This window comes from Lutra lutra, chromosome 14 (assembly GCF_902655055.1).
Source record: "Lutra lutra chromosome 14, mLutLut1.2, whole genome shotgun sequence".
Lineage (NCBI taxonomy): Eukaryota > Metazoa > Chordata > Mammalia > Carnivora > Mustelidae > Lutra > Lutra lutra.
The window spans coordinates 29,865,269-29,881,848 of record NC_062291.1 but is presented as its reverse complement, the minus strand read 5'-3'; the positions used below and the strand labels follow the sequence as shown (position 1 = coordinate 29,881,848).

Genomic DNA, 16,580 nt, shown 5'->3' with positions numbered 1-16,580 from the left:
TTTTTCAACATTCTTCTGGCTATTCAGGGTCTTTTCTTGTTCTATATAAATTTTAGGATTATTTGTTCCATATTTGAAAAAAATTGATGGTATTTTGATAGGGATTGCATTGAATGAGTAGATTGCTTTAGGCAGCATAGACATTTTCGAAATACTTATTCTTTCAATCCATGAGCATGGAATATTTTTCCATTTCTTTGTGTTTTCCTCCATTTCTTTCATGAGTACTTTATAGTTTTCTGAGTACAGGTCCTTTGCCTTTTTGCTTAGGTTTATTCCTAGGTATCTTATGGTTTTGGGTGCAATTGTAAATGGGATCGATTCCTTAATTTCTCTTTCTTTTCTCTTGTTGTTGGTGTATAGAAATGCAGCTGATTTCTGAGCATTGATTTTATATCCTTACACTTGACTGAATTCCCGTACAAGTTCTAGCAGTTTTGGAGTGGAGTCTTGAAGAGCAGTGGGCTGAATGTGCCTTGGATCATGGTTTAAGGTAACCCCCACTGAGAGCCTCCACCTCGGCTCTGTGTCTGTAGCTGGCTTCCCTGCTCTGATACCTGGCAGTTCTGCCACACTCAGACACCCCCGGTCTTTCTGTGACCCCATGGGTCCTGAGACTACACTGTCCCTCTGAGGGCTCCATCCCTGCTTAGCCTCTAGATCTACATCCCTCAGTGGAGCAGACTTCTAAAATTTCTGATTTTGTGCTCTGCTGCTCCACCACTTACTGGGAGCTGGCCCCTCCCCCCATGGTTTACCTTCCCATCACTTTGGATTCACTTCTCCGCTCGTCCTACCTTCCTGAAAATGGTTGATTTTCTGATCCTAGAATTGCTGCTCTTCTTCTCTTCTATCTCCTGTTGAGTTTGTGGGTATTCAAAATGGTTTGATAACTATCTAGCTGCACTCCTGGGACCTAATGCTATTTCAGTTTCCTACTCCCCCACCATCTTGCTTCCTTTCTCTCCACTGATATTTCTATCATGCTTTAACTTTCTTGATGGTATCCTTTTTCTTTTCTCTTCCTTATGATTTACTTTTTTAAAAATCTTATTTTATTTAAGTTCAATTAATTAACATACAGTGTATTATTAGTTTCAGAGGTAGAGTCTAATGATTCATCAGTCTTATATAGTACCCAGTGCTAATTACATCACATGCCCTCCTTAATATCTTGCTATCCTTTAATGCAAACAGCTTTTTAGTTTTTATGATGTCCACCTGATTTATTTTTTATTGTTTGTGGGTTTTTTTCTAGTCATATCTAAGAAAACCATGTCTAATCCAAGATCATGAGGATTTACTTCTATGTTTTCTTTTAAGAGTTTTATAGTTTAGCTCTTATATTAGGAGTTAATCTTTGGGTATAGTATGAAGTAGAGGTCCAGCTTCCTTCTTCTGCATATAAATATGTAGTTGTCCCAGTACTATTTGTTGAAAAGATTATTCTTTCTCCATTGAGTTGTCTTGACATGCTTGTTGAAGATGAATTAACTGTAAATATATGGGTTTATTTTTGGAGTCTCAATTCTATTCCTGATCTATGTATGCCAGATTCATACTTTCTTGTAGCTTTTTAGTACATTTTGAAATTGCAAAGAGTGAATCTTTCAACTCTGTTTTTTTTTTTTTAAATTGTTTTAGTGTTCTGGGTCCCTTGCATATTCATATGAATTTTAGGTTCATCTTTTCAATCTCTGTGAAAAACATTGCTGGCACTTTGATAGTAATTTCACTGAATTTATTGTTCAATTTGGAGGTATATTGTCCTCATAATAATATTAAGTCTTCCAATATATGACATGGAAAGTATTTCTGTTTTTGCAAGTCTTCTCAAATTTCTTTTAATGATGTTTTGTAGTTTTTAGTGTAGAATTGTAGAAGAATTGTACTTTTTTTGTTAAATTAATTACTGAGTATTTTATTTTTCAATGCTATAATTAGAATTGTTTCCTTAATTTTGTATTCAAATCACTTATTGCAAGTGTGTAGATATACAAATAATTTTGTGCATTTATAGTGCATCCTGCAACCTTGCTGATTTTGTTGATTAGCTCTAATAGCTTGTGTGTGTGTGTGAGAGAGAGTATGTTAATTCTTTAGGATTTTCAGTATACTAGATCATGTTATCTTCAAATAGTGATAGTTTTACATCTTACTTTCCAAACTGGATGCCTTTTATTTATTTGTCTTTCTTAAATTATCTGACTAGAACTTCTAGTACAATATTGAATAGAAATGAAAGAGGACATTTTTGTCTTATTCCTGATCATAGAGAGAAAGCATTTAGTCTTTCACCAGTAAGTATGATTTCAGCTATGGGGTTTTCATAGATTCACTTTATCAGGTTGAAGAATGTTCTTGTCTTTTTTGATTGAAATTTAATGTTTCTGAGTCGATCTTCCTTACAAATTCAACAGTAAATAAAAATGGGAATGTAATTTCCACCCACACTGGGGGAACCTTGAGGAACATAACTGGACAATTTGACCAAAGATGATGCAGTGTCATTTTCCTTGTGTGTTATGGTTTTAAAAGAGGTGATATTGAAGTGAACTAGGTCTTCCTAGTAAGAGAATTTTTTCCATACTTAATATAGAAAGAATCCTACTTTCATTAACTTATCTTTTAACTATCCATGTCTCATGCCTTTAAAAGTGCCATGAATTTGGGTAATGCTCAGGATTTACTGTGAACTATAGTTACTATAAATCATTTATGTGGCAATTGTTTATCTTGGACTTGAATGACCATTGCTACAAATGTACAAGATATTTAATGATGTTTAACATCAAAGGTAGTCTTATGCTTCATTTGGACTATGGGAGTCTTTGTGATATATTCAGTCATAAAATCATCTTGTAGGCAATAAAGAAACCAAAGGTTCTTGCTGACTCTGGTATGCTATGTGGAATGCATTTTTGAATGGTTTATTTGTGCATTAGAGGAAAACACCAACCTTCTGGGGGTTGTCCACATTCCAGCATCGTGCATCTGTTGTATTGATGACAGAAGCAAGGCAGGAAAAAAAAAAGAGTATTTAGTCATCTGCTGATTCCATTTGGTGCTAAACACATACTTTTCTCTAGAGTGCAAGAATACTAATTTATCTTATGTACTAGGGTGGATTGTAGCCATTCCTAGAGACATGAGTATTTAAATTGGCAGAAGCAAAACAGTGAATACTCTGCATGTAGATGATCCATGCTCTGCATATGCCTTGAATAAGGCAAAATCTTTGTTAACTAGGGATTTGGATTTTAAATACAAGTTACCTGCTATTAGGCAGGCATACACAGTTGACCTTTCAACTACAGCCATTATGTTTTGAGTTCAGAAGCTTTCTATATGCATTCTGGTAAGCATGTAATATGAGTCAAGTAAAACTCACTAGTAAATTGCAAGATATATTGGTGAAACTGTTCTAAAATGTATTCTGGAATGAGAGATAAAAGGGAGAAGGAAGTTTTGTGTTAATGTTATCTGGTTCTGTGCCCCTTATCAATTTTTTCAACAAACTAGACAGATTCCTGGTATTTAATCACCCATGTGATAGGATAACTTTTTATAAGTTTATGTGTAAGACGTTCAGATAGTTAATTTCACATTTTTAATTTGGGTTGATGTTAATTAATTAGTTAAATAAATATGTATTAGGTAGCTTTCGTGTTACTTCATGGGGCTTATATTCCATTGGAATAAGCAGAAAGGATACATGATAAATAACTATGATATAAAGTATAGTAGTGATAAATAAGATAAAGCAGGAGAAGTGGATATGGCATATCAAGAGTGAAATTGTTGGTGGGACTTTTAGATAGAGTTCTCACTCAAAAGTTGATTTTTGAGTAAAGACTAAGAGGAAGTGAGAGAGCGAGCCAGACATGGATCTAGAAGGGTGCCAGCAACAGGATCGCCTAAGGTAAGGACATGCCTGGCTTTTGAGGGAAAAACCAAAGAGGTCCGTGTGGCTGGATCTGAGTGAGCAAGGAGAGTTATAGGGATGAGGTCAGAGAGATATGTTGGATGATTTGAGCAAAGCAATGACATGATGACTTTCTAGAGATTGATAAGAAGTCAAATTCTGGTAAAAGTGATAGAATAGACTGACAATCTGGATGTGAGATGAAAGAGAAATAGAAGTTGGTGGCAAAATTTTTGGCCTGGACAACTGGAAGAACTGCCATTTACTGAACTGGTGAAGAGTGGGGAGTAGCAGGAATATCTATCAGGAGCTCAGATTTTGATATGTTATGTTTGCGATACCAAGTGCTTTAATGTCATATTTTTTAGTTCTCTTTTACCTGGTGCATTTTCTTTTCTTTTCTCTTTCCTTTCCTTTTCTTTTCTTTTTAAAATATTTTATTTATGGGTGCCTGGGTGGCTCAGTTGGTTAAGTGAGTGTCTTCAGCCTAGGTCATAATCCTGGAGTCCTGGGATTGAGTTCCACATCAGACTCCCTGCTCAGCGGGGATTCAACTTCTCCTTCTGACTCTCCCCCTTCTTGTGCTTTTTCTCTCTCTCTCTCAAATAAAACAATAAAATCTTAAAAAATATATTTTATTTGTTTATTTGACAGAGGAAATGAACACAAGCAGAGGAAGCAGCAGGCTCCCTGCTGAGCAGAAAGCCCAATGTGGGGTTTGATCCCAAGACCCTTGGATCATGACCTAAGACCAAGGCAGATGCTTAACTGACTGAGCCACCCAGGCACCCCACCATGGTGCATTTTCAAGATGCTCCTCTGCCTGTGAAACTTTTCTTAACCTACCACCCATGCTTTTCTTTACAATTCCTATAGTGATCCAATGTATTCTGCCAGTTTTAGCCCATTTTATTCAACACATTATTATTTAACAGTTTCCAGAGAGCAGAGGACTTGAGTGGGTACTTATTTTTACTTTGTATTTGTATTTTCTTGTAGCTCTTAGTTGAATCCCACTGTATAAATACTTGATTATATCAGAGTGCTCAAAACTTAATAAGATCATTAACCCAAGTTATTTCTCTTTCCTCAGTCAGATAGATCTGATTATTGGTTAATGTAGGAACATTAATTTAACTTTCTGAAAAACATGTCAAATACAGGACATCTTTACCTTCATTCTGCTTAAAGTTTTGTTTCCTGCCAGGGAATATAGTTAGAAATCAGATATTTTCCAAAACATCCTGAGATATATAGGAATTAGCACTGAACAACACACTTACATATAAGTGGTAACTGGTATCATCGGCTTTTTAAATGAGGGCTAGGCTAGAATACTGAAGAATAGTTCATGGGAAGATCTAGTTAGCCTAATTGGGAACACAATTAAAGAAGAATATTTTCATTCTAGGATGAATATATCTTAGCTTCTTGTAGTTATGATTTACTTTTCCAAAATTAGAATATTTTTCTCATGGAAAAGTAAATTATCTTATGGCAGTAACCCTCAGTGTTTTCTGGGGTCTTTACAGAGGTAAGAGATAGGGGCACCTGGGTGTCTCGTTGGTTAACTGGCAAACTGTTGATTTCAGCTCAGGGTGTGATCTCAGGGTCCTGGAGTAGATCTCTGCGTTGGGCTTTGCATTCAGTGGAGAGTCTGCTTAAGGATTCTCTCTTTCCCTGTCCCTCTACCCCTCTCTCTTAAATAAATAAGTCTTAAAAAAAGTGGTGAGAGGAATCCTTGATTCATTGGTCACTCTGTGCCAGTTCCCATATGAGGCCTAGGGGAATGAAAGAAGTAAGGCATAGTTATGACCCTAATAGGAGCTCATAATTTGGTAAGAAACACAGATATTTTGATGAATAACTATAGCAAATGGTAATTGTTTAATATATGCTGGATTAGTGCCATGTAAGCACTATTGGAGCACATGAGTACACCTGTGGGTAACTGAACATGAGACTCCAAGATAGCTTGAGGGATGAGTAGACATTTCCCAAGAGATGTAAGGGGAGACTAGAACATAGCTCAAGGCATTTATAGAACCTTATGTGAGTCTCCGTGGCTAGAGAAAAGGGTGCCTGTGAGATAAGTGATAGGAAATGAGGCTAGAGAGAGAAGCTGAAGTCAGATTATCCTTGTCTATAATAAAAAAAAATGAGTTTTATTTTGTGTGGTTTAATATTCACTTGAAAATTTTAAATTGGGAAAAAAAAGAGAAAATTTTAAATTGGGGATTGATGATCATTTTTGAATTTTGGAGGGATTCCTCTGATGATACTAGAGAAAAGATTGTATTAGTCAAAAAGTTTTGTCTTTGATCTCTTCTTTGTACTTACAACACTTCATTAGTTATCCCTAATCATTTCTCCTCTATATTAATCCTAGTAGTAAGGACAAGAACAAGGGTACATACTAGAGAAATATTTAATGAATAGAATAGTAGACTTTATCTAATGATAGGGATAAAGGAATGGAAGTGTCAAGGATATTCTTCAGATTTCTCATTAGCTGTATATTGAGGCTGGTGAGTCTGAGAATGTTGGAGGAGAAACATGAGTTGGGGGAAGAATAAGAAAGGCAGTAGGCTCAATTTCCCATATGTTTATTTTGAGACTCAACCTGAGTTATGTATCTGGAGTGCAGAAGAGAGGTTAATACTATCAAAGAATGTCAACTTAAATTTAGTATTCACTGTCATCTAAGTAGATAAGGGAGAAGCATTTTAAGGACGGGATTAGATAATAATTTGCTGTATAGAGAGAGATCACTAATAACATTCTGGAAAATATTTGACATTAAATAATTTAACCTCATTTTACCCTCTAGGGTAGGAATTATTATTCCCATTTTGTAGCTGAAGTAAGGTTAATTTTTCTACTCAAAATCTGCTATTGGAGTGTTTTGAGTTGGGATCCTAACCCCAAAGCTCATGCTATTTGTATTATAATGAGACAGACTTCCTGCCCTGGAGTGGCATCTGCCTCACTCCCATTCATTTATTGTAGGCTCCTCAGGCCCAAGGACATCGGTTATCTCTTTCCAGTCCTTTCTAAGGTCAGTTACACATATGTTATGAATAGAAAACATGGAGAGTGCACTCATAGGCTGACACAAACATCTGTGCTGGAACTTTAGAACAGAGGTCCGGACTTCTTTTTGGCCATTTTGGATTTGAATGTTTTTAAGTGGGGCAAGTATTGTATGGTGTGTGAGTGCCTCACCACTCCCTGTGGATTAACATTTGGCCTATTCATGCTTCCTGCTTAGAATAAACATCTGTTATATAGCCTTATCTTTAGTCTTAGCTCTAAAGTCACATCTTAAAGCAGGTGTTTTCAAGCTGGTTGAATTAAGCCAAATAGTTTCCCCCCCAACTCTGAGAAAAGCAACCATTAAACTATCATTACTAAGATGCTATATTTAGAATGTTTCATTTATCAAAGGTAGATTGAAATGCTTAAGATGATAGTTTCGCTTTTTCTTCATTATGTCTGACTTATATTTTTGAGCAGTCTAAATGACTTTATGGATCACACTTTGATTTCTATTTTTATAGTTTTGGCCTGAGGGTTTTTTTTTTTTAAATCAGTCTTGTAGTGAAACGGAATTAAAGAATGTGTTTCTAATCTGAGTTGTATTACATATGATAATTATTCATCAGGAAGATATCCCTGAAATATGTATTCTCTGTTGTGCCACTACAGAGCTATAGGGCTGTAGGGAAGTCCTTTGATAGACATTGGAGGCAGATGATGAATTACTGACAGCAAATAAAAATAGTTGTGGGTAGAAGGAAAAATAAAATGAAAACAGAGAGGGAGGCAAACCAAAAGAGACACCTAACTTGAGGAAACAAACAGGATTGCTGGAGGTGGGTGGGGGATGGGATAACTGGGTGATGGACCTTAAGGAGGGTACTTGTGTGTTATATGCAATCAATGAATCACAAATTCTACCCCTGAAACTAATAGTACAGTATATGTTAACTAAATTGAATTTAAATAATTAAAAAAATGAGTGTTAAGACAGAAGCCAGTCCTGTATCCTATTCATAGCTGGGCCATTAAATGAAAAAATGACTAGAGCATGTTTGCCTGTAGGAAGCATTATAGCTGTTTAGTAAATGCTGGCTTTCTTAAAAACAATCATCACCACCACTTTTTATTAATCTTGTGTGCCTTTGGACAACTGTCCTTTTCCTTTTTTTAACATTTAGGGGTAATAACACTTTTTTCCTCATGGGATTCTTTATGAGATGACTAGAAACTTATTAAATGAGATAAACTACTACGTGAATGTAAGCATTATTAATTAGTATTTGGATCATCATTCCTGGGCTTGAATTCCATTTGTACTAAGTTATGCTATGTTTGGAAAATGGTGGTCTATTTCTCACAAGTGAGTCACAGAAACTTAAATAGGAAGAAATTGTAAGGTAAATGATGTTTTTGATCTTTGGCTAGGTGTTAAAATCCAACTTCACTCTCATAGATTTTAGTAAATCTGTACTGTAGAGGAAAAGTTTTCTGACATGGATATTTGAATCTTGTTAGATTAAGCAATGAAATATACACACAAATGGAAGGGAAATGGGAAGTACCACTGGATTTTGTTTAGCACATTATTTATCTGCTTTCCTATTTACCTCTTTTACTTTAATTGTATGGTAGATGACTTTAGATACAACTTATTTTTTAGATATAACCTTGAGGCGAATAATAGATATAATATATAGTGTGTTTGTTTCAGGTAGGTAGAAGATTAACATAGTACCTTTCTTAACTTTATATATACATTTTCTTGAATGATATGGGGGCCTGCATTAGAATTAAGTAATAATGTTTTCCTAGGAGGTATCTTGGAGTTATTAGTATTCACTTTTGTGTATTTCATTCTCCCCAAGGTATGCAACAATGGCCCAGAATTACATACCTTGGGGGATATCTTAATGCTATTATTATATGGTTTCTCAGTTTTCTATTTGTATTTGAAGAATTCTTTTATTTCCCCCTTTATTGTAGTTGTCCTATTAATATAAAATGGAAAAAGAAATAAGAGAAAAGCAGTAAAGTCCTCTGTCTGTTGCTTAATCATGTTTTGATTGTAAAATATTGCATTTTTTCAATCTTTATTTTTTTCTCAACACTTTTTAGTTATCTCTGTATTCTACTCTTATTTTACCATCTTCTGTCCTCATTTCAGTTAAGGCTAAGTATTCCACTTCCTAATCTATGTTGGGGAAAAACATTTAAATTAGCAGGTGTTTGCACTATTTTGTTTTCTGAGAGAACATGAAGCTGCCTAGTGACCAGTGAAGCATTTAGCAGGGAGCATCTTGGCAGAGGGAAGTCCAGGGATAGAAGCCAACTAAGAATGAAATCCAAATAGCAAAGTATCCATGGGCTTTTCTGCTGCACATCTTCTTAGTCTTAAGAAAACAAAAATGTTCTTCATAAGCTTTCCCTCCCCTATCAGAGTGGTTTTGTCAGTTCCAGAAACTTCATTTAAACATCTGGAAGAGAAACTCAATAATTTGCATGTAGTTCTGCTTTGTTGAGCAGAGTACCTGCTGAGCTCTTCCACTTGGGCAGGGATGTAGCATAGTAAGGAAGTTTTCTCTGATCCTCTGAAATGAGGGTTCAAGGGTGCATGGAATTAATTGCTATGAAAATCATTTAGCTTTGCCTTTCCAATGGTCAGGCTCTGGGACCTTTCTTTTCTTATTTTTGTTTTTCAAACATTTAGATTTTTTTCTTTTTCTTTTTTAATAAAAGACCTCAAAGTGGGTAGAAGATGTTAGCAAATGGACTGCATATCCAGTTTGCTGATCCTTCCCTTAATATCATGGGAAATGCTATACCAGGGCAAGCCCATAGCTTATTTATATTAATGTCCTTTGCCAGGAGAAGTCACAAACTGAATGTTTGCCTGGCTTTACTAATATTTTTGTTTTCCTTGATTTTATATAAATGTTTTGACTGAAGTATAAGGTACATTCAGAAATATGCATACATTGTGAGCAAACAGTGCAGTGAATTTTTCCAAGCTAAACACACCCATATAAACAGCACTCAGAGCAAGAAGAGGTGTGCCTGGGTGCCTCAGTCAGTTAAGTGTCTGCTTTAGCTCAGGTCAGGAGTCCTGGGATGGAGCCCTGCATCGAGCCCTGCATCGGGCTCCTGCTTAGAGGGGAATCTGCTTCTCCCTTTCAGTCTCCCTCTATGCACACGCTCTCTCTCTATGTCAAATAAATAAATAAATAAAATCAAACATTGTGTACTCTTTTGTTGCATCTCTTTTATTCCATATTTCATATTGTGGCATGTAGCTATATTTTGTTCATTCTCATTACTTTGGGTTGTTTCCAGCTGGGGCTATTATGAAAAATGCTTCTAGGAATGCTTTTGCGTATGTTTTTTAAAGAACATACGAACATATTTCTGTATGTGTATATCCTAAGAGTAGAATAGCTGGGTCATGAGGTATATATATGTTCAGCTTTAGTAGGTACAATTTTCCAAAGTAGTTGTACCAATGGCTTCACTAAAATTAAATGTTAAGTATAGTTTAATTTTGCTCTTTAGCTTCCTGTGACATTGTGATGCATAAACTTGTTTAAACTCTCTGGATTATGTATATTTTCCACAAAATTTATTTCTTGGAGTAATGATATAGTTTCTTACCCCTTCTGAATTTAACTTCCTATTACTTATTCCTTATCCTATTAATTAATTCTTATTCATTTGTCCATTTGTTTCTTTAAAAAATGTGTTATGCTCATAATATGTGCCACATACTAATAGAAAATGAGATACAAAATAATTAAGCTGTGATGCTTTCATTCAAGGGAATTATAATGAAGTGAGGGAAACAGCATAATAAGTAGATATATTTTTAATTTATTTCACTCAAATTTAAAAAGCTACTTCCTCCATCTATTGTTTCTAGATTTAGTAAAGAAATCCATTAATAACTTATCACATTCATTCATGATTTCTGGATTTTTTTTAGTCATGTGTCCTCCAGTATAAATTTTCTTTTTGCAAGGTGAACAAATCCCATATTTTTAACACCTTGATACTGAAGTCATCCTGCCTTTTCAAATTGATTTAAAAAAACTACTCTCTTTTTTTCTTCAAGTATGATGACTGTACTTATAGTAATTCAGGTTTTAAGCTTCATGGTGTATATATGTTTTTTTGCTTGTTTTTCTCTTTCTTTGTTTCAAGTTCAGTATTTTCTAATATCTTTTTTGGTGATTTACAATATATATATGGCCTTTTGAACTAACACATACAATTATCAGGTTTACTTCCTCAAGAAACAATTTATGATTTTTCCCAGGTTCTCTCTACTAAAACATTCATCCTGGGTGAAGACCCCGTAACCTTCACATCCATGGCTTCACCTCCCAATTATGAGCTGGTGATTCATAGATCTCTATTTCTACCTAGACTCTGAATTCTAGGTTCATATATACTATATTTTCACTTGCGTATTTTGCTGGAATCTCACATTTAACAGATGACACAATGTATTTCACCTTTATTTTCCAAACATATTATTCATTCTGTATTCCCCATCTTGGTGAATGCATCAACTGTGTACACATAGTGTTGGAAAAGTTTTCTAGACACATCTAAATACCTCCTCTCCCCTCCTTTATCTAAATATTACAAAGTCTTACCATTTTTACCTTCTGAATTTTCTTAGATCCATTCTACTACTACCTAACAATAGTGTTCAATGTTTAGGCGATCATTATCTCTTGCCTGGGTTATTGCCTAGTCTCCTGACCGCACTTCCATTCTCTCCAATCAACTAAAAGTTCACTGCTATTGAAAATACACCCCTGAGCGTGCTGCTCTTGCAGTTCTTTAGCGTGCCTTGTGAGGAATCTCCCGCTTACCTTTCTAGCTGGATTCATCATCATTCTTGCTCAAGTTTCCTGTACTTGTCATGCCACCTACAGTGGCCTGCGTGCTCATGCCTCAGGCCTTTGCACATGCTGTTTTCTTTACTTGTTGTTCTGTTCTACACATTGACAACTTCTACTCACTGTTTAAAAGTTATCTCCGATAAATTTTCTTCAATCCCCTCAAGCCAAGGGACTTTCCTTTATGCTATGAATAACTCTATTTTAGCTCCCATATAAATTTGTCTCCCCTTCTGATCTATACATTCTTTATCTTTGCATTCTTTTTTTTTTAAAGATTGATTTATTTTAGAGAGAGAGAGTGAGTGAGAGCATGCATGGACAGGGGGAGGAACAGAGAGAGAATCTAATGCAGGCTTCTGGCTAAGGGTAGAGCTGACAATGGGGCTCCATCTCACCACCCTGAGGTTATGACCCAGGCCGAAACTGAGTTAGACGCTTAACCGACGGAGCCACCCATGTGCCCTTTTTATCTTTGCCTTCTTAACATTAGTGGACCCCCTGATCTATAGAAGTACTCAACAATATTTATTGAGTGAATGATTGAATTAATTAACTGATATCTTAGAGCCCTCCATTTTTATACTTTGTGATCTTTAAAATTCCTAAATATATTTTGTTCTCTTGCCAGGGTTAAAACTCATATGTTGCTTCTCTACCCACTTGCACAGACTTGTAAGGTCTTTTTTAATCCCATCTGTGTGTTTCTGCATCAGCTGGAAGCATTTAATGTCTCCTAAACTTGGATATCTTATGTGAGCTTTTTCTTCTGGAGCAATTTAAAAAAAGATATTAAAAAAGTATCAATTCCCAAGGAGCTGAATTCTTTAGACTTCTCTGTCCAGAGAAATCCCTAATTGACCCTATCTTTTTTTTTTTTTTTTTATGTATTTATTTGACGGAGAGAGAAGCAACAGAGAGAGAAGGAGAAGCAGACTCCCTGCTCAGCAGGGAGCCTGATGCGGGACTCAGTCCCAGGACCCTGGGATCATGACCCTAGCTGAAGGCAGATGCTTAACTGACTGAGACACCCAGGGGCCCTGACCCTATCATTTAATTCCTATTTTTGACCTGATTTAAAATTTTAGGATAAATCAACAGCCTAGGAACCTTTGAACCCATGATACCATCAGTCAAAATAAAATAACCACAGTCACCACCCCAACCTTTTGTTTAGAAGGACGGCATTAATCCTCCCCCTCTTTTAAGGGTTTTATTTATTTATTTGACAGAGAGAGAGACAGTGAGAATAGGAACACAAGCAGGGAGAGTGGGAAAAGGAAAGCAGGCTTCCCGCTGAGAAGAGATCCTGTTGTAGGGTTCGATCCCAGGACCCGGGGACCATGACCTGAGTTGAAGGCAGACGCTTAACAGCTGAGTCACTAGGTGCCCCATTTGTTCCCCTTTTATCTGTGTACCTATTTCCTACATTAAATTTATCCTTTGAGGTGCCCTTCAGGAGAAATGATCTTGCCTTCTCAATTTCCTTTACATAAACTCTGTAAATGCCTTTCTTTCCCCCCCACCTGCTGCCGTATATGTTATTTTTTTTTTATATGTTCACTGAATCTATCCTTTCTCACAGATTTATCAGCTTGCTATTCAGGATTTGGTAGTTGCCTTGGGTGGGGATAACAAAGCATAGGCTCAAAATTCCAAAATGTTTTAGAATTTTTTTAAGAAAAGTATTTATTTATTTGAGACAGAAGGAGTGAGTGAGCAAGAGAGAGAGCACAAGAGCAAAGGTACAGAGGCAGGCAAAGGGAAAGAGAGAAGCAGACTCCTTGCTGATCAGGGAGCCCAGTGCAGGACTCGATCCCAGAACTCTGGGATCATGACCTGAGCTGAAAGCAGACGCTTAATTGATTGAGTCACCCAGGCATCCCTAGAATTTTTTTTTTTTAATTCCAAAGTTCCTACAACATTAAAGTTACCACAGTTAATACTGAGATATATATATAGCCATCATCAGAGTAAAAGAACTAATACTTTAAACCTTATCTTTCTTTGTAGTGATATATGTTGACAAACTTTCACCTTTCGGAAACTACCTAAACATTGACCTTGCCATTCTACATAGAGCAGTGTAATGCATAGGTCACTTCGGAGGGTATTATGTAATTAGGTTTGATTATTGCTCTATTATGCAGAGAATTTTCTTCAGTTCCTTCTGAATATTCATACTTTTTATCATTATACCTCTGAGAAGTGTGCATCCTATCTAAACATTCAATTATTTTTCCTCCAAATCACACTAAGATAAATGTAGGTAGTGCTATAAAATTGTGGGAAGTTTGAAAATCACTAAGAGCATCACAGGACAAAAACAGTACACCACGTTTGATAAATTTTAGGAAGACTATTTTAGGAATATTTTAGGAAGAATAATTTTGTCCTCTTTCCATAATTCTCTACTATTTTTTAAGTACATTCCATTTCTGATGTGCTACTTACTCAATCTCATGAGAACATTGGTAAAAGTATCATTACCCCACATTTAGAGATGGAAAAACATTCACTGAACGAGTAGAAGACTTACCCTGAGCACAGTGCTAATGACAGAGCTGGAACTAGAACCTAGACCAGAAGTATAAGGGGGAAATCATAGCAAGCCAAGAAAACTACAGAGTGTCTTGTTTAGGGTAATTAGTGAGTACAAACAGTGAGTTGACAGCTACTTCTAACTGTCCTCCCTACATCTTGTAAAGAAGCTAATCTCCCCTAGAGCCTGCGTGAAGTCACAGACAGCCTTTATTTTCAGAAAGGAAGGAACTAAAAATACAGTAGCACAGCCATTTATTAACCTCAGGCAACATTATCCCGAGGTAGCAGAGTGTTTTGAAAAATGCATGGGATTTGCCATTAGAAGACTTAGGTTTAGATCTCAGTTATTTTGCCAGTTTCTTAATCTCCTTACACTAAATACCTATTTAGTTAAAATGGGGCTAATAACACCAGCCTTACTGCCTCAAAGGGTGTTGTGATGATCAATAAGATACTATCTAGAAGCACTTTATAAATTATGTCATTACTCGTCCCTGTATAGTAGTAAATAAAGCAAATCCTTCCTGTGTAGGAAAGACTGTAACATAGTTGTTAACATCATGGCTTAGCAGTCATACTGACTTGGGTTACGGTACAAGAAATGCCATTTTCTTGTTCTGTAACTTGGCTCAGGAACTTAGTCTTTCTAAACTTCATTTTTCTTCCCTTTAAAGTGGGGGAAATAATATCTTTTCATAAGTTTTATAAAGATTATATAAGATAGGGTATGTGGAATACATAAGCTATTGTTAAGCTCTCTTGAATTAGTTTTCTTTAAGATGAACTTTAACTTTATATTAATAATTTTAGATTTCCAGAAATGTTGTAAAGATAGTATGGAGAATACTCATCTACCTTTCTTCTGGTTTCCTCTGTTGTTAATATCTTACATTTGCTACTTCTGAACAAACACTGATGTATTACTATTAACTCAACTACAGGTTTTATTTAGATTTCACCAATTTTTTATGAATGCCTTCTTTCTGTTCCAGGAGCCAGTCCAGGATACCACATTGCCTTTAGTTGTCATGTCTCCCCTATCTCCTTTGGTTTGTGCAGTTTATCAATCTCCTTCTTTTTCATGACCTTATCATTCTTGAGGAATATTGTCCATGTATCATGCAGGATGTTCCCCAGTCTGGTTTTGCTTGTCGTTTTTCCCATGATTAGATTGGGGTTGTGGACTTTTGGAGAGAAGAGCAGAGAGGTGAAGTGCTGCTCTTGTCACAGCGTGTCAGGGCTGCCTGATACCCACATGACATCACTGATGATGTTGACCTTTATCACTTGGCTAGTGTAGTGTTTACCAGGTTTTTCCATGGCATTTTGAGCTAATTTTGATCAGCTATCACTTATATCAGATTTTCTCTTCCCTGTCTTCCCACTGTTTGGAATGCTTTTCATTTATATTTACTGCAAATGTCATATTCAGAAATATCTTTTCTGACCACCCAAGCTAAAGCAGTCTCTATGACATTTCACTTTTATGTTTTCTTCACAGCATTTATCATTGCCTGAAATTGTCTTGTGTATTTGTTTACCTAGTTTGTTCTTTGTTGATAGTCCCCCACCCCCTCAAACAAGAACATAAGCTTCAGGAGAACAGGATCCTTGTAGGATTCACATCTGTACACTTGGCGTCTAGCACAGGGCTAGCATATACTAAATGCTCAATAACTATTTTTTGAATAAATGTCAAAGAAAGAAAGACCCAGGATTAAATTAGTAAGTATTTCTGAAAAAAAGTGGAAAATAGCTGAATGGTAGGAGGTTCAATTTAATATTCTTAACTGAATCAGTTTAGTTTTAATGAAAAGGTTAAATGCAGTCATAAACATCTATGGAAATAAGTAATCAACATCCTTGTAATTCAGGCTCTCTTATAATGCACTTAATAATGTGAATGTCAGAGTATTTTTCTGACTTATAAGCAAGATATGACTGACAAATATAAGATCTACTTAGTTATTATACATCTGCGCCATTGTGACCTTTATTTGCTAATTGGCTCAGCTTTCCTATTGTAGAACTTTTTAACAGAATCTGAAGGAGTGTAGAAATAATTGATGCCCTTGATTTTAACTTATACCTGACTTCTTAGTGTCTATTATCTTTTCATTTATATTGACAGAAAAATGGAGCTTTTTTGTATAAATCTTCCTTTTATAACC

General features: G+C 35.8%; 1 protein-coding gene across 6 annotated transcripts in view; it reads left to right on the top strand.

Annotated features, from left to right (window-relative positions):
- The window catches only part of CTNNA3 (catenin alpha 3), a 1,776,580-nt gene that overhangs the window by 441,611 nt on the left and 1,318,389 nt on the right, over positions 1–16,580 (top strand). The window lies entirely within an intron of this gene.